This window comes from Phaenicophaeus curvirostris, chromosome 14, assembly GCF_032191515.1.
Source record: "Phaenicophaeus curvirostris isolate KB17595 chromosome 14, BPBGC_Pcur_1.0, whole genome shotgun sequence".
In the NCBI taxonomy this organism is placed as follows: Eukaryota; Metazoa; Chordata; class Aves; order Cuculiformes; family Cuculidae; genus Phaenicophaeus; species Phaenicophaeus curvirostris.
The window spans coordinates 1137218-1160045 of NC_091405.1; the positions used below are offsets into that span (position 1 = coordinate 1137218).

Below are 22828 nucleotides of genomic sequence, written 5' to 3' on the forward strand. Positions count from 1 at the left end.
TATTAATCTTGAAAATCTTTTCCCAAGGAAGATGTTACACATTAAGCATTGCCCATCCAGCTGGGCAAAGAATAAGTTTTCCACTTTTATTTCAACTCTTATTCTCAATGTGAGTGGAAGAAGCTCAGTACTCTGCAAGAGCAGACATGGGGGCTGCAAAGCAGTATGGAGGTGTCTTTGTTGAAATGGCTGTTTGGCTTATTCTTATTACTAATATGGCTTTCGGCTCACATTAAACTTTTCCAGTGAAGGTATCAAAATGTTTTGCAATTTATAATTCACAAAGAAAGCATGTACTTGTATCTTCTTGTTGTGGCTTCACAGAATAAACTGTGCTTGAGGTAGGAAGAGATCATGATGTTTAAATGACCCACCTGGAGTAGCAGAAAATATTAACCCTTTGTATAGTCCATATTTTTAGTCACTATTGCATTTCTACCATGCTTTTGAGGAAACAGAGATTTAAATAATGATTTTGTATGGGTTTGTAATGTGGAAGAATGTTCTGAATAGTTACATGTTAATACTTTTCTATTTTCTATAGAAGAATAACTTGGACTGCGGAGTATTTTATCAAAAAAATAACTTTTCACATTGGAAGTTCAGCTCGCAAGTCATGTAGTGCTTTTGAAAACTCTACCTTGTATTCCAGCCTTTCAGTCTTTTGCCCAGGTAATTCCTGTTGGTTTGAGAATTCCAGTCAGTGCTCTGTTGATACAAAACCCAGACAAACAGAACAAATTAGTGATACAAGTGGTCCTTCCTATGTAAGTATGCATTTATAAATTATACCTAAGATTTATGGCCAGTAATGCTTTTTCTCTTCAGCTATCATACATGGAGAAAGTGAGTGGTAGAACCAGACCCTGGTTACTTAATTAAATTTCCTTTTTGCCTGTTTATGTAAGTGACAAAAAGTGGTGCTTCAATCAATCCACAGATGGATGCAGTATCCAGAGTTTCTCAAGTACTCCAGAGGCCTTGAACTTGCTCCTTCTTTAAGGACAATACCATCAATGTTTCTTTCTGAAAGGTTTTAAGATCCTTTCTTTAAAGGTGTCAGAGATTCCAGTACATTGAGTCTGGGCCCAAGTCAGACCCTGACAATTGCTATGAGCTGGCTTCTCAGGAAAGCCCGATGTAACTTGGGTCAGCACACCGAAATGAGAGAGTTCAGCTAGGAAACCTGTGTACATCTTAAAGGTGGTGGCTTCATCCAGTGCAAATCAGAGTAGGTCCAGTGCAGTTAGGGATTCCTGCTTGGTATCTTGATCCTGTGCTGATTTATCCCATTTTCAGTCTGATCCTGTGCTCCTGACAGGCCTGCAAAGAGCAAACTTTGTTTGCAAGTCTAATAACATGGCTGAAACTGTTAATTACTATACATACTTCTAGAAGATCTATAATATAATTAGCAGCTCCTGTGAATTTCAAGATGACAATAAGAGAAGATTTATGTGCTTCCTTTTAATTTAAGCATGCTTTACTTTGATAAATACAATTCTGAGATAAGAATAAATGCAAATCGCTTTGGCCAATCTCCCCTATGACACCGAGATATATGTTACCTCTTTGCTCCAATTATCCAAAATTACGTTGCTTTCTCTTTTTCTCTGCTTTGATTGCCTTTATAAGTGTTCCCTACTGCCCCTGCCAAAGGCGTGCAATTATCCCTAAAGGATAAACCTCTTAGTTTTGGGTGGAGAGGTTGTGTAAAGTTGTTGCCAGTGTGGCAGCTTGGTGAATCAAACCTTCTGCCCCTACATAACTTCTTTCATTAAGAGTCCCACCTGATCATCTGACGAAGCCTTGGTTGGCTGGGTAAGAAAATGACTTGAAGCCAGTGAGCAAGACAGCTCTTGCTGTCCTGGTCTGTCTGGTCGCTCAGCATCACTGGGCTGCCACATGTTGTTGCTTGCCTGCCCCTTTGCATCTCTGATGTTCTAGCACAAAGAAGGTGTCCATTGTATGTAAGTGTGGCCTTTGGACCATCACTTAGCATCTCTGTATACTTCATGAAGCAAAACCAGGCCTGAAGTACTCATGAATCGTCTGTGATCAGGTCCTTTTCAGACATTGAAATTCAAGGCAGGAAGTGGGCTGGCATGAAGTCCTGCTCTCTTAGGATCTCTCAAAAGCCCAGAGCATTCTCAGTTTTGAAAGGCCAACTCCATCACAGGTAGGGGCACTTTCTGACACAACCTTAACAAAAAAGGTCTGTGAGAAGACCCTCACTAAAATGCCCTTTCAGGCATGGTATCCCCAGTATGTCCAATGATTTAAGTTCTTCTGCTGAGTTTTAAGATTGCAGATCTCATTACACGGGTGTAAACTCTCTGTTGAGGGTTGTCTTTGCTTCCCATCCAGATTTTTTCTATGCCTTTCAAGCCCTCTGTGCCCAGAAGGGATTAAGATTTGCATTTTCTACTGCCCCCTCAAGAAGATGAAAGAAGATGGACTGAACATCAAACCAGCCATGCAACTGGAAGTATGATTGAAGCTGGTGAAAACTCCTTTTTTTTTGTAACAGTCTCATTATTGAGCTCACAGCATGAGGAATAATTCTGTACTCTGCTAGCCATCGGCTCAGTCATACTGGTGGTGTGCCCGCTCACTGATTAGAAACAATACTGGGTGCATTTGCGATAAACTCTTTGTGGGACTTCTCATCTCTGCCTGATTGTGCTGGTTTGAAATGTGAAAGCAGACTACGTGCTACACAGCACTGTGCATAACAGTTAGGTAATAACTAAAGTGCCAAAGAAAAGATCATGACAATAATAATAATGATAGTGATGATAAAAATAAAATGATGTAATTGGAAAATCTCTCATGTTACCTTTGCTCAGTCTGAGTAATTTAGAGAAAAATCCCAGTTCCCAAATGCTGGATTGGGAAAGAAACTTCCAGACAGCAAAATTAGAGTCATAGTTATAACTTATTTAATAATGGATTTGCTCTTTTGGGGAAAAAGAGGAGACACTTCAGATTTAAATTTGCCTGAAGTGCAGAGTCAGTGAAATGGATTGACTCTTCAGAGGTGTAAAGGGCGTAAATGCTTGCTTGCTGTTTCAGCCATTTGTAAAAGCATCCCTGGTTTCTTCATGAATGTTTCCCAATTGCCATGATTTTAAACCCAATTCAGAACAAATCTGACTGTTTTTCACAGGGGATTAGGTCTAATGAAAGCTTTTCTGCTGATTTTGATAGCATTTTGAAAAAAAGAGCCGCAAAGATAATAGGCTCTAACAACTCTATTTTCTGATTTGCTCTTGCAGTGGTAACACTGCTCTCCTAAAAGCTGCAGGATGATCTTGGGAATTCATCCAACTCCTGCTGAAGTCTTTCCACTCAGATAGAATCCTTGGTGAAAAAAATAAGAGGTGATTGCTCAGTAAATACAATGCATTGTCTGCTATGAGGCTTTCAGTTGCACTTGTGTTTGTTCCAGTTCTTGATGCGGAATGCCTAGGAGAACTGCACAGAGGTACAGGCCTTTGTGTGAATCCTGTCCTTTTGATTTTGCAAATTTTTTTTTAGAATATTAAAAAAGGAGCAGAGAAATTATGAAGATGCAGGCCCTGTCAACATAGTTCAATTCCTCAACATGTCATCTTGTCTCAGTCCGGACTGGAAGAGACTGGAGAAGGCCCTATGGCTAACTTGTCAGCTCTAATCTCCCCCACTACTCTTAGCGGATATTTTATTAACACTTTTAAAGACTATTTTTTATTTATTTTGCAGTCTCCATGCTGAGGCAGCAGCCAGCTTGTTTCTCTTCATCTTTCTCTCTCCTTGCTCTCTGCTGTGTGAGAGAGGCTGGCTCTTCTGCCATCAGAGTTCACAAATCATGGCGCAAGGGATTGTTGCAGTTTTCATAAATGTGGTGTTACTTAAAAATTATAGACTGCAACTTCTCATTGCCGTTCTGTGCTACAGCTGTAAATCGGGCCCTTGTATCTTGTCGGTGACAGTCATTCCCGCAACAGGCCTGTTAGGAAATTAGAAGGGAAATAAAACAAGAGCAAGAGTAGCTTTCCTTTTATCTTTGACATGCCTCCCTGAAATCCCTATCTATCATATTCAGGCAGAGGTGTTACTGAGTTGGCTGTGGGTTTAGATATTGTCTGTTCCTGGGACCTCAGCAGCTGATCTTGTACACCATTTGGGCAGGGTCTGGGGGCACATGAAATGATGTGTGCGTCCGCAGTGTGAATGATGGACCAGGAAGACCTGGCACCAATGGAATGTGCTACTGCTCCATGTTCACTAGTCATTCACTAATAGATCAGCTTTCTTGAGCCAATTTGAAAGAACTGAGCTGAACATGCTGTGGCCATTGATGGGAAATGGTTTTCAGAGAAGACTGAGTGGTCAGTAAAGGTACATGGTGACTTCCTGTCTCTCCTGCAGGAGATAAATATAAATGAATTGAGCACTCTGTTCTCCCCTTTGTTGGCTATCTGGACCAGGTGGCCTTCTCCCCTTTTGTTTGCTATCTGGACCATGGATCCAGGCATGTAGACACAAGTCTACCTTCTTAGTTGCCCACTCCTTGCAGGACGGCCGTGGAAGCGTGGAGTAGTGTGATTTGCTCTTCCTCTTATACACTAGCCTAATTGCCTGGGCCAGTGCATAGGAAGATAGGTAGTACATGGAAAACTAGTTAACTACAAGCTTACCTTAACACCCCATATGAGGAAAGAAACTGCAAATGCAAAGTGCTCTAAAATGAGCCTCAGTGCCTCCTTGAGGTGATGCATCTTGCTCACCATCCTGTGTGCTAGGATGTGCCCATTTCTAATTCAGCCCTGCAGTCCGGGCCTTCCTTCAAGTTTGATTTAATGGGAAGGGCTCCTTGCCTAACCTTACCTTTCTCTTCACCATGAAACTTGCCTGAAATGAACTCTGTGTTGACACTCACACAGGCAAAAAGCCTATGTCTGGAAAGGCCCTTTTAGATCTGTTTGACAGCAGCAGAGCACATGTTAATTCTGGCCATGGCAGATCTTCTATGCCCACACCTCTGACACACCCAATATAGAGTTTAAACAAGCACTTACCCTTGAGGGCAGGAGGGATGCTGGGTTTTATCACCTTACCACACCCCAGATGCACTCCTGGTTTCCTCCAGGCTCTGTTAGAGTAACTAGCTTCTTTCCCTGTATGTGGTTAAGTAAGTGGCCTCTGTGCTGCAGTTTGTGTCACCTCACAGTCTCTTGCTCCATGAAATGGGACTTGTTTGCAAAAGAGACTTTTTTTTTTTAACAAAAGCACCTTCTCTTACAGGTTGGAGAGGATCGACCAAAGCCACAAATATATCAAGTGGTGGGTTTAACACCCCCATGGCCCTCAAGCCAAGCCAAAACTCTGATCCTGGAACACCTGCGCCTCTCCAGCGTTCCTGGCATCAGTGCTGGTGGCACCATGCTTTACCTACAACACAGTGTGACAACCCTCAGACATGCCTGGTGAGAATGGGCCCAGATTGGCACTGCGCGAACTGCTCTGCCACGGCAAAGCCGTTCTTGCTTGCTGCGCATGGGCAAATTATAAGACATGATTGAAAGCCCTGATTTCCTTATTTTGTTATTAGTACGGCTTTTGATTATTCTGAATGGCAGATCCCAAGAAATCAGATTTGCTTTTGATCTTTAATACCACATGATTACTATTCACTAAGCCTAACAAGGAAAACCTATAACTCAATTTCACTGTTTGTTTTCCTGAATGCACACAGTGCTGAAATATTCAGGCCGTAGATGATGCCAAGGAAAATTGAAATCCAGGCTGTGAAGCTGCTTTCTTTGGAATTCAGGGAAAAAAATACAGAAAGCTTTTTGTTGGTAATTTTGTTACGTTTTTAATAAATATAAATTTTGGGTGAACTGAACCTGACTGTTTATCTAAATAAAAATGCAACAGCTATAGGAACGAGAGCTGATCCATAAATGAGAGAAGGAGGAGACTTAGGTTAGTGTTTGGCCAGGGAGAGGGAAAGCATTTAAAGCAAGAGGACTTGAGGGCCTTGCCATGTACCCACTGAATTTGGTATGAATTTGATCAGTGCCATTGAAGACTCTAAATTACAAAACTTTGGTTTGCAGCTGGAGAGCTCACTGAGGGGTTATTTTGAGTTGCCTTAAACCTATGTGCTGCTGAATGATTTACTGGATATCTAGATACCTATAATCCTGGAATTAGGCCTACTGGGATAAAAATCATTGAGGCTCACAAGCAATTAAATAAGGACTAAAAGGAAAAAGAAAAGCCCACCTAATTCTTTCAATGCTTAGATATATAATAGTACAAAATTGGAAAAATCCATCTTCCATACCAAATAAACAGTGATTACAAATGCAGGCAAGAACATTATCAAAAAAGAGTAAGAGCTGGAAAAATACTATGATCAAATAGAGAAACAAACAATTCTGGAAAGGAAGGGAAATTGCATCACTATTCATGTTTGCATTTGAGAGGTTCTGCATTGCACTGACCAGAGCTCCTTGTCTAAGCACTTCTATCACAATTCTTAGCAGACCAAATTCCACATCTTTATTGCAAAGTCCTCCTTTTTTCTGTGCCGAGAGAGGATATGCAGAGCTCTCATAAGGAGAGCAAAATAATGGGCAGGGTTTGATAAGTCTGTGAAACAACTTCTGCCTTATTGTGAGCAAACAGGGACTGCATTGCCAGAGATGGAAACCTGCCTCCAAAAACTGCTGTGTGAGGAAAAAAACTGTGAAAGGGCTTCAGTGGCCCAGGAACCAAGCCCTGTTGGTATCACAGAATCATGGAATCAGAATGTTTTAGGTCAGAAGGGTCCTTAAAGACCATCCAGTTCCAACCCCTGCCATGGGCAGGGACACCTCCCACTGGATCAAGTTGCTCAAAGCCCCATCCAACCTGGCCTTGAACGCCTCCAGGGATGGGGCAGCCACCACTGCTCTGAGCAACCTGGGCCAGGGCCTCCCCACCCTCATAGGGAAATATTTCTTCCTGATATCTCAGTCTCCCCTCTTGCAGCTTTAAACCATTCTCCCTCATTCTGTCTCTGCACTCCCTGATCAAGAGCCCCTCCTTGTTGAGGGGCAACTCTTGTTGCAGACAGCCAGACTCTGGAGTGAGATCGAAACATCTGGCTGCATCGTGTGGGAGCTGAAGTGACCACATACGCTTTGAAATGGGAAATGCAACAGTGTGCAGATGATGGATCCACAAACCCTGGTTTTGAAGGACCTCAGCATGACTCAGTGCTGATACAAAAGACTGCAGAGTGCTGAGGAAAGGAGAACAAGAAAATGTAAGGTTATAGAGTGACGCTTTGCATGGCTGCTGCTGATAGGGTGCAAACAGTGTTCATTTGATGGAGCGTGTGAAGCAGCGTACATGGTAGTATCACTCAGAACGAGGGTTAGTGTATGCACTGCAGCTCTCCTGTGGGAAAGGAAGTAATATGCTTCCATCTTAATTCCTGAAGTGTTCCTGGAAGAGCCAACTGATTAACTGACTCTGGTACTTCCAGTACCTCATCTTGTCATTCTAAGATTGATTTCACAAATATTTCATGTAAGTCAGGTGAGCCAATGAGGAAGAGAAGGACCCTAAGAATAATTGATTCTACCCTTGCTCTGCTATACATCCTTATCACCTTAATATTGCAGGAGTTAGGCTGCATCCCGCAGTCCTGATGCTGAGTAATTACAAGCAATTCCCTCAATAAAGCAATTTGCAAGTGAATAATGACAAATACTGCAGGATCTCACCCTGCACCACTGTATAAATATGGTTTTGTACAAATAGGCAAATTTGTGTGCACCCAGTAGATGCATTGCTTTGATCATTTAATAAAATGAGCAGGGGCAGGTAATTACTCGTGGCTAGTAAGTATTTGCCCAGTATTCACAAGTAGGAGCAGATCATGGTTATTCTGCCTCTGGCACTGTCTTTGTATAATTTCCTTTGTTTGGTAACATTCCAGGCACCAGGAACAACTCCTATAATCCTCTTGTGGTGGAACCTGTTTACTAGTACCCATGTACAGGTCGTGGTAATGTATTTGTGGCTGGTTTCTGCCCACTTCCCAGGGCTGCGCATCCACAGAGGAGAATCAGTGGATACCTGCCCATTTCAGGAGACAGAAATAAGCCTTGGCCAAAGGCTGAATGCTAAAATCCTGTGCTTCCCAAACTGCTCCAGATTTTACAGGAATTTCTTGTGTTTTGCCCTTCAACAGATGATTAATGTTAGAGAGTTGTGGAGACAGCATTTGTCTTGATGCAGTGGGCATTATTGAAATGGAGAAGTTCCTGGACTGACAGACCAGAAGTTCTCCTGTACCATACTGCGAAGTGTGTGTCCTCCTCCACTGGTGCCTGGGCATTATTCCTTAGAGTCTGGTTGTTCTGTGAGTCTGCAAGATACCTAGCAAAGCCACCAAAGACTCTAGCCCTTCTGAATCTTGCTGCTAGGTCAAAAGAGTTTCCTCAGAGGACTTTTGTCTTGGAGATGAACATTGTAAGTGCTCCTCCTACAATGAGAGGAAAAACAGCTAAATGTTAAGCTTCCTTTGCATTCCACAAGAGGTCCCAGCTGGTCTTTCTCTTCCAGCAGCAACCCTGGGGCAGAAGGCAAGGCTTTTTATTTCCTCTCACAGTACACAAAACGAAACCTTAATAAGGCTTGACACGGCTGTTCTTCTCCGTGTATAGTTTAGGGAACTTTGCCTAGAAGTCTCACTGGCTACAGGATGGCTTCAGATCTTCTAAGCACTTTAGCTGAAATTCTGTTCAAAGTTTGATCCCAGGGCTTTGCATGTGGATGAATTTAAACTGTAGTTTCTGTTTCACCTATATTCCTGATTTTGAAGGCCAGCAGGAACCATTATAATTATCTTGGCTGACTCCAGTAAGCCAGAGGATTTCACTTTGTGATCCTGGCAATGAGCTCACAGTAGATTTAGAGCACATAGTTAAGAAATACATTCAGCCTTGATTTAAAATCTCAAGTGACAGGGAGTTTGCCCTGGATAGTTTACTCCCCAGCCTGGCTTGTTCTTGTGGATCTATTATCTGACTTGCAGAGTTTGGGCTGTACAAGAAGAGGAAACAAAATGTAATGGTGTCTCCTTCCATAATCCCATATTCCCTCAGATGAGGCTAGAAATTGCATATATTGACATTTATTTTTTAAAATCCATGCACAAGTAATTTCAGAATTTCAAAGAAATAGCACATTAAAACCAGCCACCCTGAGAGCTGGAGCTCATTCTTCATAATATTTGCAGTGAAGTTCCTATGTTATACAAGAACTATTTTTCTGGGAGTTGAAGTGTTTATTTGTATACTTGGAGGGCTGATTCTGGGAAACAGTGAAACTGAAAAAAAAAATGATGCTGTTTAGCAAGTCAACACAAAACTAAAACCTGACGATTTGCTTCCAAGGAACAAAATGTGCATTGCATATGCTGAGAAAGTGTCTTGGTCTGTGTTGGTTGTGCTGCAGTCAACCTCTGCCTGCTGAGATCCACCCAATTTGCTGTTGCCACAGGGAAGAAAACCTTATCAGCTTGAGCCTAAGTTAATATTTGCCCATTTATTTAAGACTTTGCTTATGGATGAGAACTGTAATTGCATCAATACCAATTGATTAGCCATTAATATCTGTAACAGCTGTTAAGCCACTGTGAACCTGGAAATGGTATATAACTGGTGTAGAATTGGCTGAGTGCTGTTTGACTACAGCAACCTTTTACAAACCACTAAGAGGTGATCAGGGGCACAAAAGTATTCTGCAGATGCTGCATCTGTACAGTAGGCAGAGCCCTTACAATGGAAGCCAAGTAACAAGTGGTTTCCTAAATTTCCCCTGTATCAAATCGTAGAAATCATAGAAAATTTGTGATTATAGGAAATGTTCTGAAAAAAATACCATTCCCATTTTTTGGCTGCATCAAGCATAATGATTTCACTGGGAATTTTAAGCCTCTCATTTTCTTTTTTTAGTCCAGTTTTTACTAAATGAAACTTCCTTTTCTTCTGAAAAATGGAATATATTTGTACTACCCAAACCTGAATTTGAGAGTCTTGATGTTTCACTAACAAGAGATAAAAGAAAAAAAATAACATCTTTTGTAGATTTATCCATCACCTAAACATCCAATATTTCAATATTGAGCTGATATTGGGACCGTAATGTTTCTGTGTCTTTAATAAGGAGCATTTTACATGTTCCGTGAGGTAGTCCCCTTTAAAATGCTGTCATTTACTAATGCAGTTGTTCTCTATGCTTATATTAGAGAATGCCCGAATCACTACAAGGTGCTAATTAATTTTTAACAATATGTAAATGTCAATATCATACATACATACATACGTAGTGAAGAATTCTCTAGGACAGAATAACTTTCAACCATAGCTTACTAGGAAAAGTAAGAAAAAAAAACCTCCAGGTGAAAATACATCAGAGGCAATCCTCCCTCTCCTCCACATTTCATTTCAGTTTTAATGTGTCTTAGATTATGTAGGAACAGAATTTCATTGCCTGTGATAATGTTCACTGCTGGTGAATGGTTTTATCCTCAAGTTCCACAACAGAAGTCCTGTTGGCACTACTAGGACCGGGATACTCCCAGTGTGCCTTGGTCTGTGAGACACATGGTATAGCTCTCCGGCAGGTGGGGTTGTCTCTCACCCATTCAGTGACAATAACCAAGAATGTTCTCAAGGGTCTAGTGAAAGAAGGATGCACTCAGCACAGGTGTCTGCTGGCCTTTTCAACTCCAAATGGCCAGTCTCCAGCTGGCTCAATGATGGGACTGTTCACACAGGAAGGGGAAGCAGCCCTGCATGCACGCTGCCTTTCACAGCTGACCCTCATGCCACAGAGAACCTGTCTGAGAGGTCAATGTGCTTCACACTCAACTGCTCATCTTGCTCAATGCAGGTATTTACTTCCTATTTCATTTCAAACAGCCTGGAAGAGCTGGCTGTCATTTGCACCATACTCTGAAACCAGTAGTCCCAGAGTAATGTCTACTATTTGTTTCATTAAGCGGAAAAAACCCAGCACGCTCCTGCTTTACATCTCAGTTTTTGCCCTTTCATTTGTTTTTTTTCCTAACAGGGACAAGCCTTAAGCACAGGTGGCTGTGGTGGTTCTTTATTTCTCATGATAGGTACTGACCTGCCAACTGGCTGTTCTGTTGGTAATAGTAAACAGACTCCTAATGGTTAAACTTCCTTCCATTTAAATTCAATAGTCCAAAAATAATCTAGTATTTTATCAGCCAGTGAACATATTATTAAACACATACATCATCCTTACCCCACTGTATCCCTGTAAACCTAAGGAGTTTTAAGTCAGTATTTTTGGTTTTGTTGTTGTTTTTTTTCTTTTAAAAATTTTTGGATAGGACTCCAAATAATGGCAATTAAAGTGTGTTGAGTGACTGGTACGTAAGTAGAAGGCCTGATAGCTAGGAGACGTACACAGTCCTGACAGTGTGTTTGAACATACATGAAGAAGAGGTCCTGAAAAGGAGCAGACTCCTTGCTGATTACAATAGACTGGGAAGTCAGTTGTTGATTTTAAGGGGCGTATTCCTCTGGATTATTTTAGTTTATGTGAGTTGTGACACCTAGGGTTTTTATTTTTTCCTATTTATATTTAAATTAATTGTTTAAATCATGACAATCCTTCATACTTTCTCAACTATTAACAGAAAGGTTCCTGGCATCTGCTGGATTGCTCCTTGAGTTAACTGAGCATGGTGGTACCAGAACTTCCCTAGGTGAATGTGGTCTGGTGTAGATAAACCTTATGGAATGTATGTCTCGGTACATAGGAAAGCAGCATTATTTACTGCAGGATACAGCAACACTGTCATTGGCTTTCTGAATATTTGTGAATGAGTGTTAATATGTGTGGAGCTGACAGGCTGCTGTCTCAGGCTCAGCTGAATTGTAATCCAGCAGGCTATGGTCAAGCTCTTGCACTGCTGCTCTGCCAAAGGGCTTCAGCCCTCACCTACAACACCCTGGGCTTTCCACTACTGAGGCTTTCCTGAACATGCAGAGCCAAAGACACATTTGAATGCATGCATGCATGCCAGAAAGCACAGTATGTCTCTGTGACCAGGAAGCATCCTTGCTACTGAACAATGGACAGAGCAAGCTGTGTTTGTTTTTCATCTGGGTTAATCTTAGCCTTCTCAATATCATTTTAGTCACCTAATACATTATTTAAGTTAACTGTAGCTGGCCAGTGTTCTCAAATTTCCTTTTCCCACAATAATGGGAAAAGACAGCTTTACTTTTCCTCATGTTGCCTCAGTTGGATGTCACACAGGTGCAATCCTGTCCTGTTGCGCTCTTTTAGAAAGGTCTGCAGGTGCAGCATCACTGGCCATGCTCATCTGAGCATCCCCTTGCATGGATGAAAATCCATATATTGTTTCAGTCAGTAACTGTCACCATCAACATGACTGCTGCCTCTCCTCAGTGGAAGCATCATTCCCTTTGTTTTTCACAACGTGTCCCTACTCTGCCTTTGGCGGGGGGGGGGGGGATGTGTTTATCCACATTTCTACAAAAAAAAAATTCAAAATGGGGTTTTCTGGATTGTCCCATTCTTGAAAGAATACATGGCCACAGATATGTAGCCTCTTGTTTCTGAGAGGAGAAGGTGGCTCAAAGGGAGGCAGTGACCACAATGGCATGCAGACCAAGTGGCCTAATCTAGAAATGAGGTCTGGGCCCAAATTGGTTGTGGTTTTTTTCTTCTTTGGTAACTTTTTAATTGCAAAAGACTGCTCATTCTAAAATCTTCCCTTTTTTTTTTTCCCTGAAAAAGATGTAATGCATTTTGAAATTTTCTTTGTCCTTTTTCAAGAAGTGCTTTTCAAAATCCAAATTTTTTAGTCTAAATGCCGTATAATCCCATCCACAATCCATATAAAACTTAAAGTTGTTTTTTCTGTTGCTTTTTTTTAGTATAAAACCACACTTTTCGGGCCACACATGCCCTTGTTGTGACTAATGAAAGCCAAACTCAATGGGGAGAAGTAGAGAAGAGAAAAAGCATGGACATAATTGGTTCTGGAATGTGAGGACAGCACTAGAGAAGGGGCTGTTCCTAAAGCCTTCCCGGTCCCCAACTGTCCCTGGAGCAGGGATTGTTCTGAAAGGGCCCCTCACAGCTGATCTGAGGAAGACAAATGCAGTGTTGAGTTGCATGGCTTCCACCTGAAAGCTCTGTGTGGAATCTGGGAACTCAGTGGGGCACTCCTCGTGGCTGGTTAGCCTGTGCTTCCATCTCAACAGCAGCCTGGCCATTCCTCTGCTCTTCAAGCTTCAGATGTGCACCAGACATCACAGGCACAAATAAGTTAGTCTAAGTCTATTCTGAAGTTTGATTTAATAAATCCCTCTAATAAGTGCAACAAAGGAACAGAGACGATCCCTTTGGTGCCTAAGCCAGCTTAAATGAGCAGAATGCTTTATAATTAGTGATCCAGCAGTTTGCTTCCACGTGCTTTGCTTTGTTAAGAGCACAGTGAGAAATACTTGTAAAGCTATCAGAAATACGTTTGCTGTAAAGGAGTACTGAAAGGCTGCTCTGTCTGCTGCCCAGCCCTGCTGACCATTGGGTCACACAGCTCTGGGTCGTTCTCACAAAATGGTTGCCACTGTTTCCTCAGCAAACTCTATCGATTGCATAAATATAGTACAGTACCCGTGAGGTGGTGTTGACCTGTCACATAGTAAAGATGTGGCAAACCCCATAATTCACTACCAGTTGGAAATAGAACATCATTGGAGAGATAAGGATAACAATGACTTTCCATCCAATGATAAATTACTAGCAGCTGCATTATTTTCCCTCACTTATATATGGTTCTCTTTATTGAATTTAGCTTGAGATAAATAAATGATCTGCCAGGAGCCTGGTTAATATTACTTCTCTGGGACCCATTTCAGGCCCAACTAGGCTTTTTCTGATAATATCTTTAAGCTTTTTAGTAGGGAGAGACATAACATTTGTTTCTGACAAGAACCCTATGTCGCCTTATCTGTTTCATTTGAGAGGCAGTCAACCTCAGCTCCTTTAGTTAAAATAAGAGCTTTACTGCAAAGGCGAAGTTCTTGAACTTGACTCTCTTCTTAAAACAAGATCAGATGTCCTGGTTGTAAATTTGAAGCCCCACATGATATACAGCCATTCCTGGCGTTTGCTGTTAATCACAGGGCAATGTGATTGCGCCACTTATGAATGCTTCTCCTGTCATTTTGAAAAGGAATGGCATCTTTTTTATATTATTATTTCCCCCCCCACAATAATCTGTGAGCTTGTCAATGCATGTTTTAACTTCATGTGTTTTTTCCCTCCGAAAATGGCAGAGCTTTTTCACAGCCTCTCCCTCCTCCTTCCACTTTAGCAAAGGGGCTTAACAGCCACACATCTACTTGGTTCAAAAAGGGAAAGGCCAGTCCAAGAGCAAAAGATTAACTCTTTCTGTGGATCAATATGCCAAGAAAGACACTTGAACTCCTGAAATTCTTTTTATTAATCATCTTAATTCATCTGCTGTTGCAGTCATTCTGGCCTTTGCAGATGTTATTGGGAGGGATGAGACAGGGAGAGGATGAGGTGAAGGTTTGAGGCAGCAGGTAGAATCAGCCTGTACTGTACTCCTAAATGAACTGTTTGAATACCTCAAATGTGGTATTTTTGTTATTTCTGGAAAGCCCTGTCATCAGGTTCTAGATTATAATCAGACAGTTGCCATTTTTCATACATTGTGAATTAGAGGAAATTAAACCCAACCGCTTTTGATAAATCCCTTTATAAATAAACTGCTGATGGGGTTAAATATAAGTTGGATTCATGTTGCAGAGAACAAAGAACAAGTTCCATCTATTGTAACACTCCATCCTCAATATTCTTTTTCATAGTGTAGAAATGCCTAAAGGCTCCAGCTAAGCTTGGAGCCCCACTCTGCTAAAGGTATAATCCAACTTCCCTGGAAGAGCTTGCAGCAGGGACAGGACAGAAATAAGAGGGAAAGAACTGTTATACCTTCCTGTCCCTTTTACTGTACAGCTTGGAAACTGAGGCACAAAGAAGGAAAGCACTTTGCTCAAGGCAGAGAGGAATATCTTTGGGAAGGTTGGCAACTCCCAAGAGCTCATCTGAGTTTCTGGCAAGTGCCTTGATGAAAGAACATTTCCTACAGTTTTTTGGGGCGGTCATCTGTCTCCTTTCCCCTTCCCCAGTAGGCAAAAGTTAGAAGATAAAATGTGAACGTAACAATAAATCTCTTTTATCTGACATTAGAAGAATTTGTGGTTAGGAAAAAAGACACACCCTAAATAGCATCTTGCATAAATATGTGTAAGAGAAGATGTAATCCGTGTGCATAGTCATTTTAATTTGAAAAGTGTCTTGTCTTGAAATGAAATAAGAAAAAAATTGCCTTTTTATATAATAGGAATAGTTTTGGCACATACTGGTCATTTCCCATGTCAAATCAGGAGATAAAAAAAATCTTGCACAATGCTCCTAAAAGTCAGAAAGCTGGATATTTATTAAATAAGAAAAATTAGGTAGGGACGTGGCATACAGTCTATGTCAGCCGGAACCATTTCTTGTTTATCTTGAGAGACTGGCAGGATCTTCTCACCAGTAACTATTTGCTAAACTCTTCAAAATTAATTTCACATACAATCACAAACTCAGCCAACAGGAAAAAAAAAAAAAAAAGAATGGCAGATATCAAACAGATTACATGCTGCCAATGAATGAGAATGCATTTTTCATGTCAGCTGTGCTGCCATCCTAATGTTTCTCCGAGTACCCTGAACATATCAGGATGAGATTCACAGACTCACATGAAGTCCAGTTAAAGCAGCTTCGTGCAGAGTTTTCCACTGGAGACTGAGCCAACAATTGTGCCCTTGTGTATGGACAACGTGTGAGCAAGGGTAGGGGAGAAGGACTGCAGCAGGACACTTTAGTTGTAGAGGTCCCTGGAGCAAGCTGGGGGAATATTTCCAGGGCTTTCTGGCCACAGATTCCAGTGGCCTTGACACCAGATTACTTTACTTAACAAAAGTTCTGTGTGATGTCCTGTTTGGGCCTGGAGATGTTGGGAATGCATCTTGCCTTTTCCACAGAACTGTTTTTTTATACAAGAAACCACTTTGACATGCAAAGTGGTTTCTTCATCTACTGTGAGGCCATCAGAGAATACAATCTCTAGCATGCTGCTGGGAGGTTTTATTGCATTGCTCTCAATGCATCTTTGACAAGGAGCTTTTGCGAACTTTGGCAGAGGAAGTGTAGCTTCCGTATCTACCTATAGATCTACTTTGGTTCAGCTGAACTGCAGACTCCTTGTTTTTTGACACTTGGTCAGCCTCAGCTCTGTTCACATGTGTGCAGGAACATTACAGTAATGTCCCTGTTAGCTCTCAGATGTCATCTTCGCAGGCAGCTAGACCCAGGCTTGTTCTCATCTTTGGAGATGATGGTTGTCCCTCCTGCTGGAGTCACCAACTTCACAGCTGGTTTACGGTAACAGAGCACTCCTGCACTCCATAGTGCGCGTCAGTGGAGGGTGTGTGGGTTTAACTGGTTTTCTTCAGCAGTTGTTCAAGAAGAGTAATGCGGTGTTACTTATTTGGAGCGTTACTGATGGGGACCTGTGCCAAGCCAACAACTAAATTCACATTATTGGCTGACCAAGGAAAATGCCCCTGATGCTGACCTTGTCATAACTTTGCAGCCCCTGTCCCTGTGCTACCAACTGGCCTGACCACTCTTTTAAAGACCAACTGTATCTGCATTCTCATTGCTGAAGTTGTTCGGGATTTGGCTATTTCAACTCAGTGGTTTCCAAGGAATAAATTCCTAAATGATTTTGCTTTTTAATCAGGCAAAGGTGTCATTCTGTGCTGTGCACCAGTACAGCTGCAGAACAAGGTTGTCTTTAAATGAAAAAGCCCTGCCTTTTCCTCTTTGCATTTGTACAAGTTAAACATGACTTCTTGTTTCTGTTGTTCATCCTATTAAGAAAACCCCAGACTGCCAAGTACAACCTCATTTGCCAGCTTCTAGGGAATGCAAGCACTTATATCTGAATCACAAACTCTGGAGGAAGGGCCTTATCTGATGTGGTTCACCGCTCTAATGGGCTGCAGCTGCATCACCTTGAGTAAGAGCTTTGACAGAGCTTCTTATAAATAGCATGCCTGATGTTACATGCATTGTGCCGAAGGACACGGGTGTTTATATTTACTGACTTACTACTCACCTGCTTTAAGTGGTTCTTTGGTGGTAAGATCTAATGAAGCAATAGTCTAAACTAGTTTGACTCAGTTTGAAATTCCAGCTCCACAGCCAGAGTTTTAATCAGATGCAGTTTGACCAGTTATTGTTGTCTCTCTGCCTTCTTTGTGGAATGGGGATGCATTAATGCATTGGTGATACAAGTGCAAGAAAGCCAGGGAAGGAGGGCTTTCTTCACTTGTAGCCATTACTGCAGAACACATTTTTATGATTTACCCAGAAAGCCTAAAGTATCCTTATTTATGTAAAATTTCCTTTTTTTTTTCCCTTGAGCAATGGAAGACTTAGATGGAAAGGAATAAAAGCATAATTTGCCAGAGCCCTCAATTAATCATAATCAAGTTTGTGCATGCTATATTCTAGAAGGGTAACAACAGTGAAACACAGGGAGAAAAGGATGCTTTTCCTCAGGCAGTTCTGATGACATAGAGCAATAAAAGAGCATACTTCAAAATAATGTGGAGATATATGACCTCACTAAATAAAAAATGCTTCTTTAACATACTGTAAAAATAAATATGCTTAGTTCGATTTATCATTCTTATTACAAACGCGAAGTTATCCCCTGGACTACACCATTGGTTCTGAAAGCATCCAAGGAATGACTGGGGTCCACTATTTTCTTTAACTACCTAAACATTGTTTCATTTGTTAAAGAGCTAACTAGATTATTCCTTCCTTTTGCTCCAAGGTAGTATATGGGACACCTTGATCCTCCAGACAGAGGATTTTGGCACTCTATCTAAGCAATCTTTTAAATGAGTGCAGTGAGAGGAATGGTTTGCTTAGTAACTTGCATGAGTCACATCCAAACCTGTGAAAATACATTTTTTAAACTAGTTTTACAAATAGCAACATTGAAAGCAACCCCATTTCCCAAATCCTCACTTGGCTGACTTGGGAATGTTCAAACCCAGTGAGCTTCATTTCTGTGGCCTCCAGTTTAAGGTCTCTTCCAACCCAAAGCATTCTATGATTCTATGTATGTATGTATGTAATTTCTACCATGCTGGTTTTATTTAAGATCGTATTTTCTGTGCTGTCCAACCAGTATCTCTTCCATGCAGCTGCTACTTAAACATTCATTTTGGCATTAACCAGAATTACATAATTGAAGTGCCATAAGCAAAAGTGCAAATAGTCCCGCTTAACACTTAATCATACAATATCTGTTGTGAAATTCTGGTGAAGGAGCCAACAGATATAACTGTTCTCTTCCTCTTAGCTCTGATTCTTCAGAGGTGAGTACAGACTGCAGCCAGAATTTGGCATAGATGGAAGAAGGATTTAGTGATAGTGGGAGCCTAAGTGTATTGTATATAGAAACATTCTTTCCTATGCCAGTTTCTGTGGCGTGTAATACTCTGAGCAGGATGCTGGTGTTAAGCTGGTGTTAAGCGTCCAAAGTCTTCCAGACTTTGAAGTATTTCATTTTTTTTTGCAGTTCATTATTTTTTTTGCAGTTCATTCACACCATGTGTCTGCTTTGGTTTCAGACCCATTTGTGTTCTCCAACAGAAGACAGAGGCATGACACTAGTGGTAGCACAGGGCTTGTATTGTTACGTTCAGTAATTGATTCTCCTAGATGGTTTGGGACTCCCCAAAGAGTACAAAGAAAGGTAAGAATGATTGTACAACATCCAAAAATGTTAGTTCAATCCAAAGCCAGAAAGCCTTCACTCCCTTGAATCCTTCCTCTTCAAGGTCTAGCACTCTTAGTGACTCTCTGGAAAAGCATGGGAAAATCTTTACGAGAGATTACTTTTATGATTACAATGAGATCTTAGGAAGAGATGTTTTCCTGTAAGGGTGGGAAGGCCCTACCCCAGGTTGCCCAGAGCAGTGGTCACTGCCCCATCCCTGGAGGTGCTCAAGGCCAGGTTGGATGGGGCTTGGAGAAACCTGATCCAGTGGGAGGTATCCCTGTCCATGGCAGGGAGTTGGAACTGGATGGGCTTTAAGGTCCCTTCCAACCCAAACCATTCTGTGATTCTACGATTCTGTGATTTGTTTCAGAGGATTCAATGTCATGGACATTTGGGCTCTGATCCTCACCTTCCATTACCTGATCCTGACGTCCAAAAGTAAAAGATTCTTCATGTTTATCTGAATGACTTTTACCTGGCTCAGTCCCAGAAACTTGTGCAGTTTTCAAATAATGATATAAATACAGATAAGTTAAGTGTCAAGGTACTGTAAAGGTTATTGACAAAAAATTTTTATAGAAAGGAGAAGATAAATCAGATGATAAAGTGCAGAGCCTTTGGTCAATAATTCTTTTATATGATGCAAATTTTATGTGAAATTTCCAGCACACAACTACTCCACAAGCAATGTCCCCTTCCTGCTAGAGCGAGATAAACATGCAACCAGAGCATGTAACAATGAATTACACTCAACAACAGAAGGGCTTTATCATGTCTTCAGGAGTGAATGCCTGTTTCAGCAATGGATTATGGCTGAGCACAATATCCCACAGGCAAGGCCAGGTATTTATGTAGTGTTCAGGTTGCTTCGACTCTTGGAACAAACGTACAGTGAGTGCGAACAGAGTATCACTGCCTCTCACTTTTTTTCGTTTATTTAATATGTAGCAAGTGCTGGGATATTGCAAACAACCAGGCACAACTGTTGCTGGAATAGAGTTTCTAAAACTTGTTTACAGTAGCTCTCACTCACAATGGCTCACAGTCTGTAATCCCATAAGGAATTGCATGGATTTCAGGTGGTCCCTTAGGGAGAGGCTCATTTCCTTCTGTAGCTGAGCAGATCTTGATTCCGTTCCATGTTTGAGATGTCAGAAGAGCTCCTTTGCTACTGTGTTCTTAAATGCGTGAACTGTTTGAGAAAAGCCCTACCCCTAGCTCTCACCAGAAGCTAATAACTTAGCAAAATGCTGATGGGGAGGGTGGGATGTTTGGTTTGTGTTGCAGGAAACGGTGTAACATGTTCTGCAGTTGAATGTGTATCCTCGTGCTGGTTTCAGCTCTGTACTTACATCAGTCTGCAGTTCCAAAGAAAAAGTTGAGATTCACATCAGTAGCAAAGAATGTAAGGTGTTGTTGATTTAAAGAAAACATTGATCTATCAAGATTTGCTTGGAGCTGGGCCCAAGTTCACGCACAATGCTGGTGAACCTTAGCAAATCTCCTTATGAATCTGTTCTGTGCTTTGATGTTGTAACATGATCTGAAATCACCTGAGTTTCATGTGGTTTGTTATGTGTGTTTTGGAATGTTTGTGGGATGTATCCAGGGAAGTGCAGAGATGCTGTGTTTCATGCGATGCAGTACGGTGAAAGGTGTCTCACTCTTACTGACTCTTCCTGATACCAAACCAAACAATGGTTGATGCAGTCAGCATAGTTTTAAAAGAGGAGGCAATCACTGTTTGCCAGGGTTCTTGTGTCTACAGTAGTCTTTATTTCAGAGCCAAGAAAAAGTCTTCAAATTATATCTTAAATAATGGTACAATGACTTTTGGAAGGTTATTTGCTTTTTCCCCATTTCAGGTAAGTGTCAGAGGTTTTATTGTGTAGGCAGGTACTGACTGGTGAAGGATGTGCTAGGATTCCAGGGTGTGTCCTGGTTTGAAGGGTCATATAGTGGAAGAAAAAACTAGGATGTCATTTGAGCCTGTGGATGAACAACTTGAGTTTTAACTACATTCAGTTTGTATCTGAATTCATATAGAGGTGTTCCCAGTGTCTGTAGCTGAATACAGAGTATTTAAGATCCATCTACACTAATCGGGTCCAAAATACGATGAGGTGACATTTTCTATTCATTTATTTCTAGTCCAAACTGGAGCCCAGAGCTGTAGAGCTGTGAGACACTCAGTACAAAAAGCAAATCCTGATTCACTGGAGGATGCCAAACTTTTTATTCTATTTCAGACTGAGCAACAGAATTCTTCTGCTGGAGTTGGGATTTTGGAGAGACAGGCTGTTGGGAGGAACTGTTTATTATTCTATGCTGATTTACTGCCTCATAATTGAGGCACACTTGTAAATCAGCATTCTAAGAGGTAGCTTAGAGAAAAGGAGAAGTATTGGTAGAGGATGGGTCAGTGAGCGTAGTGTAATGGCCTGACGTATGTACAAGATCAGAGTGTAGAATTTAATTATCGCTTCTGGCCTTAAACATGAGGTATATCTGAAGAAGGAAAGTCTGAGAAGGGAATAAAGAAGAAAACAATGTAACAGGCTGGAATGTCCTTTAATACCGCCATGGTCCTGCACCCCTGACCCACTGAGCAGGCAAGGGTACCATCACAAACTGAATGGCCCTGTCAGTCCATTCAGAAGGACAGCAGGAAGGAAGAATATTCTGCCAATAATATTCAAGCTGAAGCTGATGTCTTTATTCTCCTCTAGAAAAGTTTTGTTTGCCTCTGCCTGTGTCATCATGTGTTTCCACTAGGGCTGTCTCACTGATTTAATGTGACACCCTGAGCACCTCTCAAAGGTCTTTGTGATTCCAGCCAGCATTGGAAGTGACAGCCTTGATAACGTAGGTAATCATAGTGGACCCTGTGGAACTATGTTCACGACTTTTTAATTGATAATTACAATTTGCTGTAATAATTTTATTTCTTAATTACACAAGCCATGTCATACCGGTAGCTAATGATTACTGCTGGTTTAAGTTTGCAGCCTAGGAGGCTTCCCACTCCTGACCATGTAATCATGTTTTTTTTTCCAAGTTAAGATTTTCTGAGAAAGAAAATGAACAAAACCTGTCCATTGAATCCAATTCCTTCCAAGTAAAGGAAAGTAAATTTAAGGTACTAAATTAGATAAGTGATTTTAATTAGCTGATCATTTCAGGAAGATCATAAAACCTTTAAATAACACTGAAGTTATGTATATTTAAGCAGTTTTATGGAGAATTAAAGTCTTAATGGTAAATTTGAAATGTAAATACAAAAGTCAATGGAGGAATGTTAATTGCTTTTCCTGAGTTTCTCACATGGCCTGGGATGTTGTGAGAGGTACCAAGAATTGCATTCATAATAATAATGTGCCCAATCAGAGCTTATTAAAGTCCTTGGAATTTTTCCATGGATTTTAGCAGTCACTGTATGAAAACAGCAAATACTTTAAAATGTCTAACAGTTCTGTGGGAGTCACTTCTATGCCAAAATTCTATACGTGATGTCAATATTCTAAAACAAATTTAAATCTCTACTTTAAGCTTCCTTTTAGAAGCTAAGAAATTTAAACCGGCCTTAAGAACTTTCCTTTTCCCTTTTAAGCAAATAAAATTCCATGTACAGTGACGAGCATCAGGTTAGTTTACAGCAAAAGAAGAAGCTACATACGAGAAGAAACTGCTGTGATTGGACAGCAAAACGTGTCCACAAATTGGATTATCATATACAAGAATTCTTACATGCTTGCTCATACCTCACAAGGGAAGTTTTTTCTTCAGAAAATACTAGCCTCTGCGCCTGGAATAATCTGTTTCAGAATAAAG

At 41.1% G+C, this 22828-nt stretch overlaps 1 long non-coding RNA gene across 1 annotated transcript in view; it reads left to right on the forward strand.

The window, feature by feature from the left end:
- LOC138726520 (uncharacterized) overlaps positions 1-20349 on the forward strand; it is a 118348-nt gene extending 97999 nt beyond the window's left edge. The window contains exons 3-4 of the long non-coding RNA XR_011338453.1: positions 18846-18970; positions 20285-20349. This is a non-coding gene — a long non-coding RNA (uncharacterized lncRNA). The remainder of the gene's footprint in view (positions 1-18845; positions 18971-20284) is intronic.
- Positions 20350-22828: the final 2479 nt, after the last annotated feature.